This window comes from Ptychodera flava, chromosome 11, assembly GCF_041260155.1.
Source record: "Ptychodera flava strain L36383 chromosome 11, AS_Pfla_20210202, whole genome shotgun sequence".
NCBI classification, from domain to species: Eukaryota; Metazoa; Hemichordata; class Enteropneusta; family Ptychoderidae; genus Ptychodera; species Ptychodera flava.
In genome coordinates this window covers 17,306,847-17,333,435 of record NC_091938.1, presented here as the reverse complement: position 1 = coordinate 17,333,435, position 26,589 = coordinate 17,306,847, and the positions used below count along the sequence as shown (strand labels likewise).

Sequence of the window (26,589 nt, the reverse complement as noted above, 5' to 3'; positions counted from 1 at the left end):
GGTATCGGCTTGGCTAATTGAATATCTGGTTTGGCGAATAATTTTTTAGGGCTTCTAGCCAAATTTGCTACAAGATTTTGGAACCCAGGGGAAACACTGAGTTTGGATCATTAAAGCTTTAAAAAATACATAAAATACAATAAATACTGCGTCACCGCATCATTTTTGCAAGAAGCCTGTATGTAAGATGAGAAACAAGCTCATTGGGGTTTTTGGCCAAATAAATATTACTATCCTTGAAAAACAGCATCTTACGTTAAATAACAAGCAACAAGTTGCATAAAATCAACACCATGGAAGCAGAGCTGTTCAGAGAACAAAATTTATCAAGTATTATTAAAAATGTCCAAGCATATGAATATTGTTTGACAGGGGAATAATCAAACCTATAACTCCATTGATAATGTATAAACTCAGGCACCACAAGCTGTGAACAAGAGATTTGCCAGTAAATCTCATTCCTATAATCCTATCAGTCACACGACAGTTAAAAATAAACTGCACAACTCTGATAATGTCATAAAGATAATACCGGGTAGAAAAAAATACTGGACAGACCATTTTTCAGATTCATTGTAACTTGTCTGAGGAAACGGTCTGCTCACCTGAGAACAGGCAAATATATTGACAGGATTTTGAGACAAAAATAAAATTACTTGGCAAAATAAAAAGAAATGTGATGATGTCCATGAGATGCACAGTACTAAACAGATCGGACCAGTAACCTAATGATATAGTGACAGCATATCATGTGATCAAAATCTCTCTACCCATCATAATACCAGTAGTAAGGCACAGCTGAAGCAAACAAAAAGAACAATTGTCTGACTGCATTGTCAGTATTCACTCCAAGAACACATTGCGTTTGATTTACCACTTATTGAAATGTCATTACATAAGACCTTTGACCTAAATCAAGGACACGCTCTCATACAGGTACAGAAACTCAGCTGTGGGTCAGATATTTCTGGAACTTCAGTAAAATTTAGTACAATTTCAGTAAGTTCTGGGACCTTACAGCAATTACCAGTAGACTTTTACTTCAACGGGTGATCCTTTGGTATCAATATACATATTTTCATAGTCTACTTCATCGGAATTAGACTGTGATCCAAACTGTGCGTGATGCGTCCAAAGGTGAGGCCAGGAAGTCAATTGTCCTACATTTCGGACCACTGGACTGTGATAAATACATCCCAATCACAGAGTGGCTACAAAGTATACCCAAGTCTAAGCTCAAAGTAACTTCAAAGTTCAAATTCAGAATGTACATGCCACAGAACTCGGAGACAGAATATCTGTAAATTTGTTTCTGATCCTAGATCAATGGATCTCGTATAACACTGCTGCTGCCATAGGATTTGTCTTTATGAATTTTTTTTTTGACAAGATCAAACAACCGAAACGAAAATAAAAAACAGGACTGTTAACATTCAGAGGTATTATTCTAGTGTACAGCAAGATGACGTCAATAGGTTCACACTGTTCAGAACCGTACCGCATGAATACATACCAGTGCACGTACTGCATGTGATTGTATGTAGTCAATGACAGTTTCTGTCATGCATAGCCCGCAACCTGTCAGGATTTTTTTTTAATTTAGATTTTTTTGTTCATGCAAACATCAAAAAAAGGCAGGCACAGCTAATGTGAATAGGAGTGTGAGAACATGAGATTGAGAAACAAAGTCTTTTCGTTTCTTTTGGCCTTTATTCTATACTGTACCTACACAGCTAGGTATTGAAAACAAATAAGATGCCATTATTAAACCAGAAAATGGACCATCCACAGATGAAAAATTATCACCCTTTCACGATGTTCTTCTTGGTTTTTAACCAATGTACAGGACATGTAACTACAAAAGACAGTTCACTGAGAGAGACAGATTGACCGTAGAGCAGAACCATTGATTGCTCTATGCATAACCTCATTATGCATTCACATCTCGTCCTTGCCACAAACAGGAATGAAACCAAACTCAATAAACTCAAATTCCATTCGTTGCCGCTTGAAGTGATTGCAAATCAGCAGCCATGATCCCTTTTGTGTTTGAACTTTTTGAGTTCGCGGAAATAAACTTTAGACGCCCACAGTTGAAAATTAAGACCCCATAAATAACTATACCACCTCATTCATACACAATGCCCACGTGCATATAGGTAATGACACCAAAAAAGTCTTACTACCAGCTTATTCTTCTCTCCTACTATTATCTGCTATTCCAGAAAATTTTCCACATTAGTCCCTGAAGAGTAATTCTACATCAAAATATTATCTCTGTAGCGTATCACAATGATCATCTGTGAAAATATTTGTGTGGTTGACCAATATATTCTTTACCACAGGGGCAAATAAATTTAATTAAGTTGGAATATACAGTCATCTTCACATGATACAGTAATGATGGTTCCACCGTGATGTACCAGAAATGATAGTTGATGTAGGAAGACGAGACCTAAAAATGTGACTTTTAAGACGAACATCCTGGCAGAGATGTCCTACAAATGAGATCTACCGTACGTAAAACAGGATGTGACAGCGAAGCCGTACTATTCCACAAGCAAACCACTTCTCAGCGCATCTCAATTCTCTCTCCCGGATATAAAATTTTTTGTGTGCAATCAGGTTTCCTGAGATCTCCAACCAACGTCCAATTCTGCTACGATCTCCACAGCAAAGTATGGCACACATTATTTTTTTTTACTTTTACATATGTGCAGTTGCATGTTGATGGCATTTTCTCCTGCACTGCACAGACTTCAGTTGCGTCAGTACCACGTCAGTGCGCCATTTGTTGTTCAGACATTCGACTGCATTGTGCAGGACAAGTCTGCACAACAAGACGTAAAAACAAACCACTCAGCAATGTCTTGAAGTAGCAAGAAGGATAAGGAAATAGAAATATTATGTTGCTGTGCAAACCTTGTTCCCACACAAAAAAATATTTGTACAAAAACTCTGAAATGCCAGATGAAAATTGGAAAACAAATCATAACAAACCTCTATTTGATCTGTAACGAGTGCAGAAAAATCACTTACTGTTCTTTTGCCAGCTTGGTTATTGGCATGTTTATGATGAATTTGAAACTCTTTGTGGTGTGTTTACCATCAGGCAAAAGGCAATATTTGCGCTCGCACTTGCAAGAATTTGAATACATGCAGAAACATGGATTACTGCAAGCCAGACAGACAGACACAACTAAGTGTTTTCTTCAAGATATCAAAAGACTGCAATTTGGAGAAATTGGCAAGCATAGAATAACCACAATTGAAAACGCTGACCTGGGACGACCTCCGTGTGTACAAAGTTCACGTCAGGCAATTTGCATATCAAAAAAAAACAGAAACGCACAGATCGTATGAATCTGATGACATAATTACATAATTATACGGGAAGTCAAATGTCGGACCAGGGCAACAGCTGCATCATTTATAACCGCAGTGTAACGCAACACTGTTGAGTTGCGGAGTGGCGTTTCTGTCCAATCTTCAAAGACACTTTACAGGCACACGTTTTGAGCAGACAACTCCTGTCCATTATCAAAAATGAATCAGAAACAAATCCAGACAAGAATGAAAACTCATCAGTGCAGTTGTCACATTGTCAACTATAAAACAGCAAAAGCAATATTCATCCGTATACACAATGATAAGATTTCATTTTCAAATACATGTATTCCTTAAATTATACATAAAATGCTTTCATCTTTTCTCTCAAACTGAACAATGAAAATATATAGGCCCTTTTTTCTGGCTTTCCTCTAAAGTTGCCAATTATAATGAGAATTTAGAAGCCAATTGTTTAATACTCATGATTTTAAATGTGTCACGCCTATATTTAGTACCAATGTAACTGGATACAGCATAAAAATTAATGCTCGATTGGCACAATTTGAAAACAGTGAAACTACAGTTTACATAATGTGTGCTTCCTGTCAACAATTTTGAAATCAGAGAAATTACGTTTGTGGGTGTTACATGTATCGGTATATAGACCTATTGCTCTTTCCATTGCTGGAAAGTTATATAGCCAGCAAGTTGTGCCTTTTCTTGGTCAATTTGAAGTGCTAATGACTCCCGAACATTCATTTTGACTGGAGACAATCTTTACGCATACTACAAAATGTTTGGTGTAGGGCTGACTCATAGAAGTTTCAAGAAATTCCTAAAATTGACGAAAGACAAGCCAGAGCGGGGGCACATTGACAGGCTGTGTAGTATAAACAGAAAAGCTGAATCAGTGGGTTGTGAAAATCACTTCTTTGTGAAACAGGCAATGAATGCCTTAGGAAGTATTAAATCACCCAAACGACAAACTTTCCATGAATAGGTGATGGGTCATTATTATGGAAGTCATGCCATCACAAAGGCTAACTTTTGCCTAAGCATGACATTTTTCCATCTAGGAGCCGGTGTACATCCTTAAAATGTTTTACGACACAGTACTGCTCCATTGTTCTTTATCTCTTCGCACACGATGCGTACAGATTATCAAATTATTAAAATTATTCAAACAATCTTTTAGAGTAATTGCTCCTAGCTTATACAACAAGTTACCTACAGCAATAAGATTTTGTACAGGTGTTAGAGTTTTTAAGCATGTTTGTTATAAATTTTATTGACAAAACTTCACCAACACTTTTACTCGATGATCTGTTGATGTTGTAATGTTGTTTTTATCCCTATATTTGTATACTTTGTACATAAAAATTCTCTGTGCTTGACCCTTGTGAAAAGAGGCATATACAATGTAACATCAAGGCTATCGAATTGGAATAAAGTTTATTACTATTATTATTATATTACTATTATACAGATGAACATGTTGCTGTATGAGAAGGATGTTCTTTCCTGTTTTTCCAAGCTAAATTTCATTCAGAGCGTTAACCCTTTGAGTGCTGTAATTTTTTGCCACCAAAATTTCAGTGGAACGTTTGACCAATGTTATGAGATTTTCTGTGATTTTTTTTTGATAATTTTAGACCAAATGTACATCACATTTCATTGGCTACAGTTTTTTATCAAAATTTTGGCAAAAATCTGAAAAAAATTAAATTGGATATATTCTATAAAGACAAAAATTGACTTTGGCGCTCAAAGGGTTAATACATTATTATCTACGATCAAAATGTTAAGTCAAGAGTTTGTTCATAATCACTGTCATCTCTCCAGTTGTACAAAAACAACCCCTCTTGATTATGTTGCTAAACACTGTATACAAATTCCCAGGAAGGATCTTAGAAAAGTCTTGCCCTTTCACCTCTGACCTCTGACTGACGTCAACAAGAAAATAAACATTCACACTTTTCTGACACAAGGCATATTTTACTTTGTTAGTTCCGTGTCACTCAATCTTCTGATCAAATACACAACTCTATAATTTACAAATTGCAGTCAAGGCAGTGAACAAACACTCACTAGAAAATATTCATCATAATTTTATTGGACTAAAAAAACCTACATTGTGTGCATCATCTGTAGGGCAAACAAAGTCGTAATTAATGAGATATATTATTATTTTAATGATGTACGTTGAGGGACATTTGTGGCATGCGGACACACGCAGAAGAAACCACTAGCAGGCTTCATCTCAATCCTGGTGGTATTACCACAACTATTTCTGCAACTTGTTTTTCAGCCAAGACCGCTGAAATACAACCGCCTTCATGGTGGATGACTTAATAGTGACAAATTGCTTGGCATGATGTCAGCATATCAGCTCTGGCCAAAATCTCAAGGTCACTTCATAATGACACGCCATCCTCTGGCCTTGCTTACCAGCCAGACTACTTAATATTCATAAGGCTGGTGCATTGGCACAGGAAGGTTCACTGAGGTCATTACAATTTCCGTGGATTCAGTTTGTTCCCAGAAACTATTACACCCACTGTCTGTAAACAATCTCTTTGGTAGGAATTTTTAGAAGTATTCTTCACCACCCACTTGTACATGTATAATAATGAATACAGCAACCGCGCTTGCTATAAAAATATTTGAACAGGCAGTTAAGCCAGGCCAATAACCTTTGGTGCTATTAAACCAGTACCCTGGCATGCAAGGTGTATAAGCTACATTGTAGATGTAAACAAGGTGCTAATTCCAAATTTTTCCTTTTTTTTTTCTTATCTTTGACACAGAAAGAGCCAAAATGATGACATAAGTACAGGCTCCGACAGCTGAAAGATTTCAGTTGATGGGCCAAAGCTGTAGCTCTTGACTTCTAGGCTTTCCTTATTCTTGGTACCATAAAACAAGTTGAAGTAATTTTTCTTTGTCTCTTCTTGAAACTATTTTCAAAAAAATTCCAAAAGTATTGGCCTTACAAACACAACACATTGTGTATATTGTTGACAAATGAATTCTAGTGCCAACTAAACTGCAGATGTCAACAATAATCGATATTTGTCATACATGTAACAGACAAACAGGCTGTGGTGACAGGTTGAACGCAAGTCACTTTGACATATGATTTTGGCAGTAGAACAAGAAATAATATATTATGAACACTAAACATTATACCAGAAAATACATCCATAGTTACGACTGATGGAGCTTTCACATAAATGCAGCTGAAGGGCGAAGATCAGAATAACATTTAATGTGAGCCCCTCCCTTCCCCCTCCTCCTCCCTCCTCTATCACTATATACAGTTACACGGAACAGTGTTGAAAGTAAGAAATAACATAAAAATACAAAATACAGGCAGTCTCAAATTACTGAGGGAAAGTTGATGACTACAAAAAAAATCCCACCCTATATGTCGAAAGACTGAACAGGGCACTTAAACAGATGATTTGTATAAACCATGCTAATGACACAGGATTATTATCGATGGCAAAAATTTTTGGAAGAAAAAAGCCATGAAGCCACATCATAACTCCGGTAAAGGGTAAGGAACTTCCTGTGATGACCTAAAAATTTTGAAGACAAAATTATGAAACTGCTCACCATGCAAGGGTTATCACTGTCACATATCTGACGATGTTGGGAACAATTCATTGATTATTCAAAAACATTATTAATATTCCAAATGACCTTCACTGTGCATCTATGAAACAGCTTATTCTGATTGATGTATCTCTCACGTGCAAAACTTCTAAAAGTAGGGTGTACCATTTTGCCATTTCAGGTAGAATGCGCCGCGGGAACAGACATTCAGATTCTCAAACTTTTCCAATTCTTTTCTGATCTACCACTTGTGGGGGTTCATTTGAAGCCCTTGGAGAAAGATAAACTTTAGTTTTTTGAAAATCAAACATTTTATTTTTCCCCACAGAGTTAACACAGGGATGGCAGCCATTTTGAATTTCAAATATTGGTAAATCTTTGGTAATTTGTTTCTCTAGTACTAAAATTTTTGCGGTGACCCCTGATTTTTATTCGTGATTTTGAGAGAGAACGGTTGAAAGATTCCTTGAGGAAAATTTGAGCAAAAGTCTTTCACTTTCGAGGTGCATACTAAAATGCGCCTCAGTGATAGATACATGTATTCGGAATCTCACATTTTGACAATACTTTTCTCATCTACTGCTTGTGGGGGCTCATTTTGAAACTCTTGGAATAAGGAAAGTAATCACTATCTTAGCTTTGTGAAAATCTAAACAACAATTTTTCCCTGTTAACACAGGGACGGCAGCCATTTTGAATTCCAAATACCAGTATTGGTAAAATTCAGGTAATTTGTTTCTCTAGTAACAAAATTTGCATGGTGACCTACGATTTTTAGTCTTGATTTGGAAAGAGAACGGTTTAAAGTTTGCTTGAGAAAAGTTTGAGTAAAAGTTTAGGTCTTTCATTTTCAAGGCTACCTTCAGCAATAACACCTACCCCTGGCAAGTATACACAGGATTTGCATACAATACATGACATATACATACATCATGAGCTTCTACGAAGGTACAAGTGCTATATGGAGCAAATTATAACCAAGTTGAATGCATAACTTCCTGAGATGGGAGTTATTTCTATGATGTCAACATTTGTGTTTATGGGATTCAAAGTTGTTTCCTCAATAGTTTTATTAGCACAAAAAATGGAAAAAACAGTATCATTATCATGAGCGATCATTGTCGAAGAGAAATTCCGAGGCCCGGGATTGAACGCTGTTAACATAACGGATACATAGCAAACATACTCTGATGTGGCAGTGGAAAGAGAGAAACAACACTGATTTGGTGAAGCGCAAGCCAAATGCTCAAATACGGCAGTTGTAAACGCATAATTCTAAATGTTTACTTCTTGTATTTAATCATTTTAATAACTGGTTCAAAGGCCTTTTTTTTCCTGCTATCTAAAAGCTCTCTGCCTTCCCATAATGGTTCTATGCTAGTTGCGGGGCCTGTTTAGCACTGGTAAAACAGCTTTTCACCGCGACTAGCATGAGCTCTCATTGAATCAGGACGACGCATTGGCGTGACTTATACACTGATTTGATATAATTTGGTTTAGAGGGTCCACTGCTGTGCATTATTACACATATATTAACTGGCTGTGAGGCTTACAGTATATATTTGTCGCCCTAAAGCCTGAGATGTGCGCTGCAACTGTCTGTTTCACGAGGCGATGGGCCGACTCTGAGGCCTGAGGGAAGACATATATCTGCTGCTACCCAAATATGGGCTGTCAATACGTAGAAGTAGACAGTGATAATTCAATAATACCAAATACGTAAGTATCTGCTATTCATTCCGAACAATTGGTTGAAGCACAGCTTGAGGGCCAACAGGTTGGTCCAAATCTGTCAAACAAACTAAACTGCTATTATGCTAGTCTTCCTAAAACTGCAAAAGACACGCTGCATGTCAACAAGGTTTTTTTTTTCCTTCGCTCCAATTTTTGCCTACAATTGATAAAATTTTAACTTTCTAAGAGAAAATGTTTCAGAAAATCAACTATGGACAAAATTGCTTTTCAACAATTTGAAGTTATGTTTCATTTTGTTTGTTTCTCATGTTTCAAATGTTTTGTTTTGTTTTTCAGGGGGATGGGGTGGTTATTTTTGCTAGCATGGGGTTACTGTTTTGAAACTGGGGACACTCTTTGGCTCTTCGCCATCTAAATATTGTCACTTAAAATGATTTTACGACTCTACGTTCACAAAATACTGTACCTGGGCATTTGTGAATGAATTAATAAAGACAATTGCATAGACCGCATGAATAACAATAACCCTAAGATTAAAAGCTCCAGACGGCATATTCAACAGAAAATGAAATTTTTGCAGCGTCACAAATGATTAAAGTGAAACAAAGTGAATCTAAATGACTGAACACAAATGGATTATTGCACCCTTGCCGATGATATTTCTACATACATATGTACATAAATGTAAAAAAGTATTTACATTTTATTTATACAGACGATTACATTCGCAGAGTGCTCGTAAATACACTTTAAACATGTCACAAGTTTGCTTTGACTAATGAAATTTATTTCTAAAATCCTTTCTGATCTTGTAAAGTTCAGCGACACAAAAATATGTCATTCTTTGATTTCTCATGTATTGGATATGTTTTATTAATTAATTTATTTATTATTTATTTATTTATTTTTTATTCATTTATTTTAATACTTATTTATTGTAATGTTGTCAGTTTTATAGACTTGTTTTGTTTGTATTTGTTTATTTGTTTGTTTGTTTGAATTATTGATCAAATCATTAAATTGTTTTCATTAACACTTTTTTGAAGGTCAAAGTTACCTTGACAGTTAGATATGAATGCTTTGTGACCTGGAAGAATATTTAACATGGATGTTCTATTGTGGTTCTCTAATTTTATTAAACCATTGCTGTCATAGCAATGTCACTGTTGAGAAGATTGGCAGAGAATTTCATTGTCTGCTCATGTCCAGGCTATCACTTTACAGGTCGGTGACTGACACACAAAGCTGTACCATTTTTCTTTCATTACATCTATCTGCCACATCATCAGCCAATAAGTTAACAGTATGTTAATTTTCCATTATTTTTATAGCAATTTTGTCACGCACTACAAAGAAACGAGGTCTGATGTCCCCCATCAACGAAAAAACAAAACCAGCAAGTAAACGCATTTCAGTGATCAGTTTTGATCAACAACCACAGCCTAAGCAAAAAATACTAATTATACTGCAACCATATGTTTACATTTTGCGGGTACACTGCCACCTCAGGGCTGTTTAGGCTGCTGTACGTGGATCCAGGTACTGGGGAATTGTGGATGCATGCGTGCTCACTCGTTTCATAAAGAGAATCGCTTCCATACAAAGCGGATACAATACACAGCTTTTGATACAGGAACGGATTATAATTAACAACTCTATTCGGGGGTGTTTTCTGTAAACAGAATGGTGGGTGATGAAAAGTGGCTACATTCAGCAGTTCACGTTGACTGACTACACCTACACGTATCATGATCAAACCAAAATTAGAATTTGGTGGGAAAAAATAAAATTTCTCTGTAGTCCTTTAATTCAAGCGAGGATTTGACTCGCCAAAGCGTGGCAAACGCTTCATAACCTCAACAGAAATAATCAACATGGACCCAAAAAAAATCTAATAGAGAACTGTCCAGAAATCAAAACACAAAATTAAACATTTTGAATTGTAACAAAAGACCTGGGTATTTAAGTTACGGTTTCCATGAAAAATTCTGAAAAACAAAACCCTATAAACTGTAAAGGGTACTACCATACATAAATAAATGATTAAATACACCATTCTGATACGCCCACTGTAAATGGTACAGAAAAATACGTAGGCAGAGAAGTTTTCACATATTCAGCAATGCAAAATGTGATGGCGTAGAGACTAAAATTGACAGTTGCTAAAAATGAATGATTTATTTGTTTATGATTTCATAACCAGTGGTAGAATATCAATTTGGTTCAGAAAACTAGAGTAACTGCATGCATGCAATGGTACAAAATAATTTGGTATATACCAATGTTATGATTGATAGTGTTGGGTGCTATTCATGCGCTGCCTTGATCAGGGGTAGGATAGAAATAGGTGTCTGGAGTGGAAAATATTCCGGGACCACTAAAAACCTGCATGGGAACGGGAAAAATCCCACAGTTGACAACTGGATCCCAAGTACACTTTTGTGCTTAAATTCATATCTTTTCTTGTATTGTTATTAACATATGAATATATGGCTCAAAAGACAGAATATTTTTTTTTTTTTTTTTTTTTTTTGGGGGGGGGGGGGGGGGGGGGGGGGTGATGTTTAGCCAGTACATTTACTGAAGGTTCTCCATTACTGTGGTGGGCTGTTCTTGGGTAAAAGTTGTGTTTTGAGGCAAATTTCAACACCATTTCCATGTATATATTTTCTTTACAGTAGAATTGCACCTTCCCGGAGACAGCCAAACACAAGACCTCTCAACTCTCCACAATACTTTGCTATTATGCTACTTTGTTAGACTCATTTTGAAACATGTGTGGTAAATGAACTTTAAACCATCTTGTTTTTGTGAAAATCAAAATTTCAACTCTTGCAATGGAGTTTAGGTGGAAAGAAATCTCATTGCAAATCCTAGATTTTATTTTCACAAATATATCTCAGAAAAAATAACACTGAAAAAATCAGGGCTACAAATATTTTACCAGATATTGCTGCTTTTAAAATCACTATAATAAGTACCTAGACAGCTGTCTTTTTGAATTTCAAACTATCAGTGTAAACTTGTCTCTAATACTAATATGTGCAAAGTGACCCCAGATTTTCATCCTTGAATTTGAAAGAGAATAGTTTAAAAGAATCTTGAAGGAAAATTTGAGGAAAAGTTTAGAACTATCCTTCTCAATGCGCGTTCTACCTTTTTTCATAATCTTGTCATGTATAATTCAACTTTTGGGACCTAAACAATTTGAAATTCATAACAATGAAATACCTCAAAGTGCGTAAATGATTTAACAAAGACAGAACAGACTTTGAACAGTTGAACATATAAACTCATCTATCTATCAATTGACTATTGATTCACGCAAATGACCTTTGACCCTGGCTGTTCAGTACCAGAAATACGAACTCAACCATTGGATACATATTATTGATACTGAATACAGTGAGTGTTCTTTCAATGTATAAATAGCTTTCTCAAGGCCGCTCCCATTTTCCAGTTTATTTGAGATTTTCTGTCATTTTTGACAACAAAACTGCTAAATAGAAGTACAAGCACTGCAAGGCACATACGCATATAAAATACTGCAGAATTACACAATAACTGATTTGCATGAAATTTGAAAAAGCACGGATATTTCACTTCTTTATTTATTCATGTACTCATTTACATGTTTGTTTGTTTGTTTATTATTTACACGTTTGATGTACTTGCCACAGTTTTTTTTGTTCAGCTTATAAAAGTAGTTTCTTCTTCAGCTTGCAAAAAAATAATGTTAAAATCCCTCACGTTCGATTTGTTAACACACAATATGTGTACATGTAATTCTCTTGTTACTGTTGATATTAAACTTAATTCTAATCCTAAAGGAATTCATTTGTCAATAACAACATTCATAACATACTGTGTATGATACATTCGGCTTGCTAGTCTGATAGTTTGTATTTCAACACGCTTACGTGCAAGAAAGAGACAAAATGTACCAGTAATTTATTTAGTTTTGTGGAACAAAAATAGACGACAGCACAGTTTGTATTATCAATAGGTACAGCTATTGTCTCTTTGTTCAAGGACACTAACCCTATCGCCGCTATCTCCTTTCATTTGGGTTCATCCACATGACTGGAAACAATAGGGTTAAGCTTCAGTGCTGTTTCAGAGGCGGACGTTTCCATGACAATGTCATATCCGGATCCTCTGTTCCGATGAACTTCATGACACTCTGTCGCTAAAAGCAGTGAGCCGTCTCTGATTTTGAGGTTGTGTATTTAGTATTCCGTTTTGAAATTTGCAGACTTCCTCACACTGACAATTATCAATATACCAGTACTGAACTCAACTGTTGACCTGAGTTAACTTTAACCTTTTCCCTGCCAAGTTCAAATTTCATCATCAGGTCAAGTTGGTAAAAAAAAATAGTGAAGCATAACATGTCCCATATGGTGCGTTTTATCAAAAAATTGAACATTTGAAGGCCTCTAAAAAAAAATACTATGTAAACATGATTTTTACAGACTAAAGCTGCTATAACATACCAGACAAGTGGGTGAAAATAAATATGATTTTTGTTTAATATCACCTTTCACTGACTTAACAGATGGGGGAGTGATACAGTCTGGCAGGAAAAAAAGGTTAATATCGCTGAAATGCTCTACTTTGCACTTTATGGAGTTAAACTGGAGTGTTTCAGCCATTTATGGGCAAACAACGAGTTTGTTAAAACAATATTATGATCCAAAAATATTCCCATTATGAATAAACAAAATGTTCACTCAACTTTTATGTGTAAATGTTTTCTTTCATGTACGTGTGGTATCTCCATTTTACAACCTAACAAATCACAACGCTCTGTGACAGAGGGAGATTGTGAAATGTTTTTTAAAATATCCAACAGCTCCCTTGTTATTTTGGCCAAATGGTCAAAATACATGATCTTTAAGCTACTAAAAATTGTCCCTCCGGGAGATACAAGATACTGACTGTTCTAACACAACTACATCTTTTCTTTTTTTCGTAGAAATGTGTCAATTATGTGAAATATTAGTTGAAGCACCGTAAACTGCAGCATTTTGCAGAATGTACATGTATCGCCTCGTGCAGCCCAGTAAGTTCAAAACTTACAGCCTCCATCTTCAGCTAACAGCAGCTTTGATTGGCAGACAGGTTGCTAAGGAAATAAGAGATTGCTTCCAAGGGAAGGGGGTTAAACCTCGGTCACCAGAAGTGTTGAGATATGAGATGTTGTGAAGTGAGTGCAATACGATGTACCTTCTCACACTTAGTGTTTATCAACCTCCGAACTGTTCCCATTGCAAAACCTGAGCCGAAAACAAATTTACAAATTTGTTATTTTCGAAGTCCTCTCAATAGCGATATTCCTGACAACATTGAACAAAGAGTAAATTGATGCTCTTTGAAGGATTTAAACTCAATGATAACATACATGTGGCCTGCAAATATCTAATGATTATGGCATCTGTAGCACAATAAGTGTAGAGCATCACAAAATATGCTTCTTGAAGAGGGTGATGTTGCCAAGTGAAGGGATATCGCTTTGTACTCATCCTGGCTCTTGGAGATTGAAGATTACAGTAAAATTACTGTAAAAGAATTTTATCTTTCGGGAGAAGAAGAAAGTCATTTTTTGCCACATGGAGGAAAACATTAGTTTATCAGTTTAATATCAATAACAAATATTGTAACTCATTTTTTTTACAATTTCCATTGCTGTAATTGAGAAACTACATTTTGTACATTTATAATTCACACAAATGTATCATATCTAAGACAGAAACATTTATTAAATTCAGATATACCACGAAAATTAACAATTTCTTTTTTCCTCAGAAACTTTTGCATAAAATTGTTCAACACCTTCATTGTACAGCATTCTATCTTAATTTTTCCCAATTGTATTCAAGAAATTTTCACATCACAACAACCACAACGCCACTAAATCAAACAGTCAAAATATATTGCTTTGCACTAGTTAAAATGAAAATATAACCCCTTTTTGCCCTTTCAGTCATTAATTAAACACCTAAAAACCTGATGACCTGATGTTTTTAGTAAGCTGGTAGCTTGGACTACTAAATTCAGTTCCATAGAAATATCAACAGGGCAGACACTCTCCCCTACCCTTTCACCACCATGGTTTGGCCCAAACCCATTTTTATCAATGGGGCTTGTGGACCAGTTCACAGTGAATAGGTTAAAAGTTTATATTCTGACCAGTTATTCACCTCTGAATGCATTTCCGTCACAAATGTCCACTAATATTCCATGAAAACACTACATCTGAACCACAATTTACTCTAGTTTAGTTTTTACACTAAAACTATTTTTACCAAGTGAAGTAACCTGCCTTATTTTGTAAACCAAACCCTAAACCTTTTTTTTCACTTCAAAAATTAACATACTAATTCATCATGCTTATTATTATCTCTTTCTTTCTGTCACCACAAGTTAAATAAAATTAAACAATAAGAGATGTTCCAATGAATTATAAACAGCGCTTATTGTCTGAACACTAAATCTTTTTTTTAAAACTACCGAGTATATTACATGCAACATCTAGAATGCTTTTATTTTGGTGCCACAGGAATGAAAATCGTATAATAATAAATAATAATCAACAAGTGCCAGTATAACATAAAGGACTTAATAGAGGCAGAAAACTGAAATATGTCAACATAACCAGTAAAACAGATATCAATGTTTCTATGTCCCTATATTTGGACTGAACAATACTAAATATATACAGTAATTTCACTGTTTGTACCATTTGTACGTCGGTATGTCCATGGCATGCTGGTTCCCTGGGTCATAAAAAGCATTGGAAATGGGAACGCAGTGGATCACTGACAAATGAAAACACGGACTGCACTTCTATCGAAGGTCCTGTCAAAAGGGTCTTGGTATTACAGCTTATGCTCTGACAACCAGGATTTATATCCAAGAAAATGCCACGTACTTCATCGCACAATCGCATGGTAACCAAGTACACATCCAGAGAATAGGCTATCGGTGTACGTACAAGGACATAAATCCTGTTATTTTACGAATAATATCATTAATTAGTGATATAGGACATTCTCTCACCACATGGAAATTAGGAGGTGCCAGGGGAATTTTAATTTCTAAAACCTCAGCATTATGTAGATTGGATGTTTTTTCCCTTGCTTACAGCCAGAACTTTGCCATTCACAGGGCCAGGCGGTTATTTTTTCCATCTTCTGCCTATTTTCTACATCCCTATTCATTATATTGTTATTATGGTACACCTTTTAAAGTCAAATTTTTCTGGCAAAAGCTAAAAAAATCAGTGATTCTAGAATGCCCTGTACATAAATTCCATGACACAATGCATGCGAAGTATACATTTACCAGAGAGTCAACTGTCTCTGTATGTACAAGGACACAAATATTTTATGAATAAATTATTACCGATATTGTACACCTTTTTATTAAGGTTAAATTTCTAGCAAATTAAAGAAATAGTGTTTTCAGAATATCAAATACATAAACACCATCGTGTCATTGCATGCTGGCTAAATACACATCCATATTGTCATCTATGAGTGTACAAGTGAAAAATTCAACCCTACAAGGATATTGTAGTTCTGCACAAATTTTACACATACATTACTAGTTTTTCGACTGGTCTTATGTGACCTCGTGATTCTAAGATGGATTTCTGAACAAAATTATGAGTTTGTGTGAGACCCTTCCATTGTTATGCAAAACAGCTGTTCAGTCAAAGGTCAAACTGAAATTGTACCAAGTAAAGGATCCAAAGTTATTGGCCTGAATGTCAGTTGTTTATACTCCATGTTTACTGTTAGTGATACTGAAATTACCTGTTAAACTTCACTCTTTACAGACACTTGTCTTCATAATACATGTCATTTCACACTGGCACAGAACAATTTCTCATTTGCTAGGTTCAGGTATTATGCAAATTTAACCGCAAAATTTTTGGCAGGTAGAATCACAAATTCTACTTTTTCTCATTATGATGAACGGTGGGCTTTTGAAATCAGCCATGGGCATTCCTTATATCTTCTCCATGGCCTCATTCTTAAGACCTTTTGACCTACTTTCCTCGGCCCAAATCCAATTTTGCAGAGAAAACAATGAGATTGTGCTATATACAGAGATGGAAAGGGCTCAACAGCTTCTACATATGGTTATGAAATGTACTGAGGAGTTTTTGGTGCTAGAACTTTTTTGTGACAACTTCCAACAACATCAGCGTGCAAATGCACAACTCTTCCGCAACATCATTTTTCTGTGTGACTGGAAAAACTAGTTATAGAAAATAAATGACAACACAGCAGACAGCATTGATTCACAAAACAATGGCACAAATTCACAAGCTGCGTGGACAAAGCCTGATCTGACTATTAGTGCAAGATGCGAGGTATAATGATATTCAAATATGCAGATTACATTAATGAGCATTGTTTCGGTATTAAATTCTATGCTAATGACCCTTAATCAATGTGGAATATTCATGTACCTCGGATCTTGCATTGTATATGATCTGATGAGAAAATGATATCTATGGATGCAGCTGCTACAGTTTGGACCTGCTGACAGGACCATGGGAGGTCAAAGGGTAATACTCAAGGTCAGGTCAGGAATATTGACCTCATCACTGACTGAGCATTACCAGACAATCAAACGAAAAGGTTATAAATCATTGTGGCATGGTTATCCTATATCTGATACACTATCAATAGTACAGTGAAGTTTATGTCTTTAAAGATGGGTAACAGAATGACTACATAGGGTTTTCATTTCTTGGTTTTCACCTCATTTGAGTAGATTTGCAAGGAAAACATTCTTGCACAATTATCTGCTAGATTTTGAAAAGTACAAATATCTACAAAACATCCCCTCCCTCCCTCCCCTCTCTCTCTCTCTCTCTCTCTCTCTCTCTCTCTCTCTCTCTCTCTCTCGTTCTCAATCTTGTTGTCTGTCATCACAATCATGTTATGTAGGCCTTGAATGGATGGCATCTGTATTCCAACAAAATTGTAGCATTAGCTGTACCATCTTTCGACATATCCCGGTTGCTTAGAACACAACTCTTGCTCTCAGGTCATAGCTGCAGCGATTTTTGTCAAGGGCAGTACAAAAGTAAATTTTAGTATGGTTTCCAAGTCATTTTGCCAGAGTTCCCCTTTGAATATCAATGCAAATTCATATACGTGGATGACAGAAATGTTACTTTTGTTCCATAACCATTTACCTATCCTCCCAAAGACAATCTAAAGCACTGCATCAGACCCATTCACTGTTGCCCGGAAAGCTCAAAACAAGGTGCAGAGGTCAAAGCTTGCATATATGGCACGTCTCTATTCTCGATTGACCACGAACCCTGTGAAGTGTTTTTTGATGACCTAGTTAACCTACACGGCACATGAGAGCAGGGGTGATCAAATTTATCTCCTGTGAGCCGGTGTGGTGGTCCACAGATCATTCAAAATATGCAGCAGTTCAAAGGTTAGCCCAGTTCTGCTTTCATTTGAAATTATCAAGTGGCAGTATTTTGTCATTTCTTTTCAGCTTCTCACCCAAAACTTGCGACAAAGCGCAATGCAAGAGTGCTTACGACCCAAAAGAGCCATGGCACCAGATCTTGGATCAACGTCTATCTTTAAAACTTGTAGAACACAATTACAGTGACCCAACTGCATCCATGAAGATTACCCGCTTCCTTGGGATAGCACACGTAAAACAGAGCACAGGACATAACTTTTGAAAACACACCTTCCAGCACACGGCGGCAACCAAATGAAAACAAGTTACAAGAAAAAAGCAGAGCAGCAACATAATACAAGGGGTCGGATTCTGGACTGGCTGTTGAAGCCAGATAAAGTTAGCATTTAGGATCCTGTAACTGGGTATTAGGGGAACATTGGCTTGCCTTGAACATACAAAGTAATTTTCAAAACATATGGAAATATCACTGTGATACTACTTTCATCCCTCACAAATGAACTACTCTGTCAAACCACTGAAATCTCCAAACAAAAGCTGAGCTGTCACTATGTGCACGCTACTTACATTTGTTTGCAAAATTTGTGAAATACAAACAGAAAATGAAATGAAGGTGCTTTTTATGTGCTTCACTTAAAAGATATGTAAATACAACAGCACAAGTTTCCAAGGTCAAGCCTAGGTGCTAAAGGTCAAATTTTTCTATTTATAGAGTCTGACACTCAAAAGAAAAGCTTTAAGTTTCTCCTTCCTTGTAGTTTTTTCTAACATAAAATAATTTATTCTTGACAAAAAAGGGCATGTGATGTATACTTATAGAAAATTACTGCCCAAATTTTAAGGTAAAATCAAAGTGCACACACATATACATTAATCTCCGACTTGCTAAGCAACTGTTAGCACATCAAACAGATTGTAAGCCCAAGACCATACCGCAGATGTCCCCGCACTTCTTGTCGAAAACTTCTGTGCGTGGAACGACACAAATGATTATTGTCTTCACTGACAAATGGCCAATCGAGATTGCAGAACATAAACTTCCTACGAAACTGCGTCTCACTCTCAAAGAACTGTTCCAAGATGTCCACAACGCCCGACACTGGCTGTATATTTAGTACAATATGCGACACCTACTGTAGGCCTAAGTTGGCCGTAAGATATCCATTGGATCGAATAAGCATACCGCAACCTTGTCCTATATACAATAGTATGTACATGACAGAATGTTTTTTATGTACAGTCGAGAACTCCCTCCCCACGAACAGAGTCTCTCTCTCTCTCTCTCTCTCTCTCTCTCTCTCTCTCTCTGTATTAGACAGCAAAAGCAACGCAAACTTTACAATGCACAGAACGATGCCGTGTGCTAGCTCCAATGCACTGCCCTGAATTCAAAGGCAGCCGTCACAATCTTATAGTAGCACCCTGGCATGTTATGGCCGACCAGTGATCGTTTTCGCCGAACACTGTGTGGCCTGCAAGCTTGCGTCGCCATGCTTCGATTTTACAGCCGCTTTACTTCCACCCACGAATTCAGTTCAGTATTGACATGGGCTGATTCATGTGCGGCATGTAGGCATTCGTATTCTCCGTCAAGCTAGGAGTCCGAAGTGCTCTAATTCTTGAAAAATGCTCGTGTAAATATACTGACAAGTTTTTACTACGTCTAATTACAAATGTTGGGATAGGGATGTACACCGACCTTGAGATACGACAATGTCAGCAACACTGGTTAACTACAGCCCAAATCCTATCGCCGCCTCTGTTTCGGGTCTGAAGCTGACACGGAGAAGTTCCTGGCGATTTAGAATTCCGATTGCACGTTATTCTCCTACTTGTAGCCTCTGGATTTCGTTCAGATAGAGTCAACGTAAATCGCAGATATCTGACCGAGCAGGCAAGAGCGCCATCAAAAATAAACATACACGAAATAGCTTCGCCGATTTTTTCACTTACAGCTATATATCAGTCCGCAAGGAAAACAAGTGCCAGCACAAGATATATAGAGCTGCAAATACTCCGACAAAACTTGTCGCTTCATTTCAGCATTCCAGAGGAACTTAGATCAGCTTACACAGCTAGTAAAATAAGTTTGCTGGCGGTATTTTTTCACAACGTAAAGAGAAGAGTTTGTGTATGAAATGGCTGAGCGAATGAATACTAAAAAGTTACAATACAGTGTCTGGTTTCAATGTAGTACTAATTTACATAAAATGCGGTTACCTCAGGTCAATCCATAGTGCCGCTTAATTAACCAATTATATTGAAAACAAAGGCGGAATTACGGGCCCGACGCTGCATTGCGAATCGCTGGGTTTCTTTATTTACCAAATATACAATATGTAAAGTTGCGTTAATATTCATAAAGCGTTGTTCGGGTCCTTGCTGCTGCCAATTAATGATATTATAAACGTGATCTGTTGCGTGTGTTTACTCTTGTACAGAGCTGAGCGCTCGATAGGCCAACTATAGCGTGAGGTCGTGCCAGTAAAATTTGTTACGTAATCGTCTGGCGACTATTCATCGGGGTTACTCGTGGGCCAGACAAATCTATTGAACGGAAAATCTCTATGTAAATACAGGCATTGTTCAAGGTAAACCGCCGTGAATGTGGCGGAGTGAGTTTTTTTGAAGGCAACCAAGGACACGAAGCCAGTGCAGAATCGTTACGTAAAATGCATTCCTTTGATAAACTACAAGCAAGGTCATCGGACATTATCACCGTTTTACCACGGGCAGATTAAAACTAAAAATATGTTTTCATGCTATCGTCGGTCAACTCGTATAGCAGAGATGGATCTCCACATACTGTAGCTGAACAGCTGAGCAAAACTGCCAGGTTCCTGGCATTTCATTGCCCACAAAATACTGTAAAAAGCTATTCAAAGGATGAAATTGAACTTTCGTGGGAGTTCGACCGCATGTACAAATATTAATGATCGGAAGGTTACAATTACGTATACGGTGTAATGAGGGGAGTTCTTAAAGGCAAAAACGTCCAACCTTTGTCTTTTCTCGGGGGGAGTACGGGGCTATGTCCCTATCGCTCTATCTACAACAAACCCTTTGCCGAACGGGTCTGTTGAGAAAAATTGTTTTTACTTATTTCTGAAATTTATGAAAAACATTATTGCCGTTGTTGCACATTATCATTGTTTAATTATCGTAGGGCTATTCCAAGTAATCTCTCTCTCTCTCTCTCTCTCTCTCTCTCTCTCTCTCTCTCTCTCTCTCTCTCTCTCTCCCCCCGAATAGCTTTGGCTCTGGGCCAGTTTCACTATAGTTCTTCTGTAGGCTTTGCAATTTTTTGCAACCTCATGGGATATAAATGCTTATGAAGGTGACATAAATAAGCATACACGGCGTTCTTCTTTTTAGAGAATTTTGAAATGCCCAGTACTCAGCTTACGTATAGCTCCCGCAATTATTGATGAATTGATTATAAAGTGCGGCCTTGCTAAAAATAACAAACTGAACGTTTTTCACGCACTGGCTGTCTGTGTAGAAAGATCATTATTATGTTCTATTACGGCGTACGACACCAAATTTTGGTCGATAGGACAACAGTAGTCAACAATCTCAACAATACTAGTTAATACGAGTTACAAGTATTCATTTTCGATATGTTTTGATGTCAATCGGTATGAAGGATAAACTTTGGATATTGAGATGTATTATTTAGGTTAGCCTTATACGTGCAAGGAGAGAGTGAGAGTTCGAATTTCTTGCGTCAATGAGTTGTCAGCTTAAGTTGCGAGTAGGCGTACAATGGCCCTGAAAATTTTGAGATTTTGACCTCGGATGTTGCAGAAACCGACTTTCCGGGTACTTCACACTCTATCAGTGTTCGAACACAGTTCTCGGTCCTTTAAATACGATTTTTCCACGCTAAGTGAGTCATGAAAGCCTCAGGCTGTCGACCATACTTTCAACATGGCAGATTTCTACAGGTACAACACATAAGATTAAAGAAGTCAAAGTAAAGTTCTTGGTTCTTCAGGAAATTCATACCAGAAATGCCTGAAAAGATGAAAAGATGGATGAGTTTAGCTCGATTCGCAAAGAAAAAGACATCGTTTTTGCAGTGGAGATAACTGCATTTGTGTTATAATAAAAGTACATCACTACGTCAAACTCTTGCTGTGATGACAAGCCGACTTTTTACCCACAATGCAGTTCAATACGATGTAGTTTGACCCCTTAGCACAAGACAAAAGCTACATGTATATCCTGTGCTTTGTCTTCCACATGGGTCTTTCAGAGAACAGTTTAGGCCTAATGTCAGAATATTGTACGTCAGAACAGTGTTCAGCCTGTGGGAAAAAATCCTTGTCGGAATCGTAATTAGGCCTATAGGCCACTGAACTTCATCCAGACGAGAAATTTAGTCGTCAACGATGGTATTACACATATCATACAAAGTTTATTTTGGTAAGCCCTGCATACTATACGTCTTTAATGCGAAGAAATACAAATGTGCTTTTTCCGTGAAAAAAGTGACGAACACTTTCTCCAAAGTTACAGATATTGTCTCTTTAAAGGGGCCAATTTGAAGTCTCTTATGTACTATTTTTCGTCAATTTTGCATTACTTTAAAAAGTCAGGCCTAGGTATTGTTTGTTATTCTGAGCTGAGACATCGATGAAGCCTTTCAGGGCAACTAGTCGTGAACATTCTTACATGAAACACTCGATGCATCTCAATACTTTTCTACAACAGGGCGAGAAACAAAATTTGTGGCTCCGTTTTGACATGACCTAGAATACTAGGCTATAAAATACAGTGCAATTCAAAACTTCTATACAGGGAGGATTGATATTTTTTCCCTATAACCAAAGACGCTCTAAAAAAAATTAATGATTAACGCCACAAGGAAAAGATAAGCCAGGCGTGCCTAAATTTTTTTTCAGATGAATGAAAATTGAGGTAGAATGCGCCTCGGGGACAGATATTCGGGCTCTCAAACTTTTACAACTTTTTTCTGATATACCACTTGTGGGGGCTTACTTTAAAGCTCTTGGTGTAAGAAAACTTTTCGACGGCTTAGTTTTCTGAAAATCGAAAATTTAATTTTTCTCCATATAGTTAACACAGGGATGGCGGCCATTTTGAATTTTGGTTATTTGTTTCTCTTGTACCAAAATTTGCACGGTGACCCCCAATTTTTATTCTTGATTTTGAAAAAGAATGGTTGAAAGATTCCGTAAAGAAAGTTTGAGCAAAAGTTTAAGTCTGTTACTTTCGAAGCGCATACTACCTTAAAGACGTATCTTAAAATATTGTACTGTTTTAGTGGAATATTCTAGGCTATAATACTACTATGTGATTTATTTACAGACAACAGATTATGAAATAAAACTTTCTGAATGAATAGCATACTTACTACTGTACATACAGTAAAAGAACACAATGAGAAAGTGTGAATAGCGTAAAATATTACTGGAGTGTCAGAAGTCAATAGAACTGCTAAATATCTACATATCTAGTTGTGACCTTCTCTCTTTGAAGATTTCACGACTGATAACTGCATTCTCGCGAGCCAGAGCATAATTTCCGCTCCGCTGACCTACACGCAAAAATCAAGCGAACAGAAGCAAACAGTGGTGGGCAATATGTTATCAGAGCTTGGTATCTGCTAAAGTGCGGGCTGCGGGTTGCGGTAGTCTGGCAGAGACCCTGCGATTCGCGTTCTCCCCTGTTCGAACACGCGCGCCCTTCAGAGACGCGACGCGAATCCCAGGGTCTGGACGTTCTTGCAAGCGACCGGTCGGATTTCTGCCTGATCCGGGTACTTTGTAGAACTCCACACACCCGTTAATCAAAACAAAAATGACAAGTAGCATAGCCAGATAAAATGAAAAATGAAAAATAAAAACATACCACGTATATAGGTCTACCGGTTACTAGTATATATTCTCTCCGCCCAGTTAGATAGGTGTTTCTTTTGAGGTCACTACCCTTATGAATATTCATACCCTTGCAAAAACCGACAGTCGCTGTGTCTGGCAGCGCGTGCTCACAGCTGCACAGCGTAGTCTTCGAATGCAGGCCCATCGTGGGCGCGCACAAAAACAAGGCACAGCGACTGTGGAGAGTCTAGGTTGCGGGTTGCGGGTTGCGGGCTGCGGGCTGAGGGTTTTTAGAATTATGGCTAGATTTCTAATATATGTAATATGGCATTTAGTATATAAGAAATAAAACCTTTAGAAGGTGTCTATTATCAATAATCATGATCAGGTCTATCGTACAGTATCCCTTTTCCTGCCAAGTCCATATTTTCAACATCAGGTCAAGATGGTTAAAAATTAATGAAACACAACATATTCCATATTGTGTATTTTAACATAATACTGTACATTTGAAGGCTGTTGAAAACATATATGCTGTAAAATTGATTTTTTGGACTAAAGATGCTATAACAGACCATACCAAGTGGGTGAAAATACGTCATGTTTCTGAAAAAAATCAAAATCTGCTAAACTAAAAGCGGCGATTCCGAGGACCAATTTATTTTGTTCCGAGCTGCCTGGCCATCACAAATAATTTGGGATCTGAAATCACTTTTCTTTCTTGCCATGGATGTGAGTGAGAAATAATACCAGACTGACAAAAAAAATTCGCGCCTCGGAAATGTCGCCACTTATCGCGGAATGAAAATTGTTACATTTCTAGTATCAGGCCATAGGAAGTAAATTCTTTGTAATGCATCTATTCACAATTCGGTTCTAGGGCAACACATACAGAAAATTAAACAATGCCTACTTAAATGCAATGTGTAAGGAAAGATTTGACTTCAAAAAGCGTAGAAGTGTTGTGTATTTAAATGCCGTGTATTTTTCATGAAATCTTTAAAAAGAAAAAGACGTACGACAATGGACTTAGCTTACTTTGCCGTTTCGGTTCAACCGAGGTCACGACCACAGAGAACGACATTCCGCTAACATTTTACGCGAGAATTTCAGCGGGAAAAACACGTCGGTGCGTTGACTTATTTTCAGGAATCGATCTAATAGGAATATTTTTGGATGAGTTTGTGTTCTGCAGCTCTCAATAATTGTGTATCTCCTAATATCATGAACATATTCTATGACTTGCACCTGCAGCATGATAGTCGCTCCATATGCATTTGATCCAGCGTGACTATGAAAAGTTTCCTAGGACTATTATCGTGTTCACCACAATAAAATAATTTTAAACGGCATTGAAAACGATTCTGAAAATTGTGCTTTTATCGGCGGTTGAACTAATCTGAAGTGTGGGAAGGGGAGGGCATTCTATGAAAAGTAACAAATTATTAGGCGTGTCGAGTTTCAACGAACCGAAGTTCATCTCCCAGTTCATCTGTGCTGTCAACGATCCGAAACTTACTTTTAAACTATCCGTCCTAATCATTACATAAAAAGTTAATATAGCGAGTTGTTGTGAAATCTGTCTTGTTCATATTATTACTCATCCGTGTTCGATATCATTTCGAAAGCTTCGATCGGCAGTGCGCTGTGCAACGGCGAATGTTGGATGGGAAATGGACTATTCTGACGTTGGTGGTGCTTTACCAGATGTAAGCTAAATAACGGCATTATTCAAGAAGTTCACGGCTTTTATTCCATAAACAAATACATCTAGATACTATTTTAGCATTTATTCTATCTACTAGCGAAAATGATACCAAAAATCACACATTTTTTCATGCCCGCAACCCGCAGCCCGCAACCCGCAAAATAGCGCATCCGTCAGACATTGAGATCAGGCTGTTTGTGTTAAAATCAACAGACAGCCCAATCGAAACCCGGACTATTACAAAAGAAAGTAGTGGCGTTTCTTGACCGTTTTGTGGAGGGACCGTGGTTCACAGTTTCTGCGGGTGGAGTTTGTTAACACTGATAATACATCAGTATGATAATCGTGACAAGAGCAAAAGAAATATGCATAAACTGAAATCTTTCAAAGTCGAAAAAAGCGTGTGTATGAAAGCCATGGCGCATGAAGGGCACGCCCAAATCAGCTGTGGTTAACGCAGAATATAGAAAATGTTATCAGTGGCTTGAGTTTGCAAATATTGCAAAAAGTTGTCGAAAATTTAGGCTGAATGTTGGCAAGTATTCTCAGTTAGATACAATGTTTCGTGTCGCATTGAGCAGGATTCGTAGTGGACTATAAGGGGTTGTCGGTCGTAAAAGCTACGCACAAGAAACGTAATTCCTTAGTAGGGGGGGGAAGGGGTAAGACTCCAATTCGTTTTACGTGCGTCAAATTCGCACTAAGGATATTCTGCTGTTGCAAAAATGAAATTAAAAAAAACAAGGCAGTATTGCTGAAGGCAATGAGTACTTGGGCCGTTATATAGTAATGTTGAGGACAATATATACTAGTATTCAAATATGGTCTCGAATTTCCTCCTGTCAATTAGGCATTTGATTAACTGGTTATTAAACGAAGCAATGGCATGGCAATGGCAAAATATGTCTAGCAACTTTTGTGGAG

General features: G+C 37.2%; 1 protein-coding gene across 2 annotated transcripts in view; it reads right to left on the bottom strand.

The window, feature by feature from the left end:
- Positions 1-20,057, bottom strand: part of LOC139143679 (retinoic acid receptor beta-like) — a 62,472-nt gene extending 42,415 nt beyond the window's left edge. The window contains exon 1 of one of the 2 annotated variants that reach the window (XM_070714201.1): positions 19,811-20,057. The gene's annotated coding sequence lies outside the window, so the exon portion shown is untranslated. The remainder of the gene's footprint in view (positions 1-19,810) is intronic. The other variant, XM_070714200.1, reaches the window with a different exon arrangement.
- Positions 20,058-26,589: the final 6,532 nt, after the last annotated feature.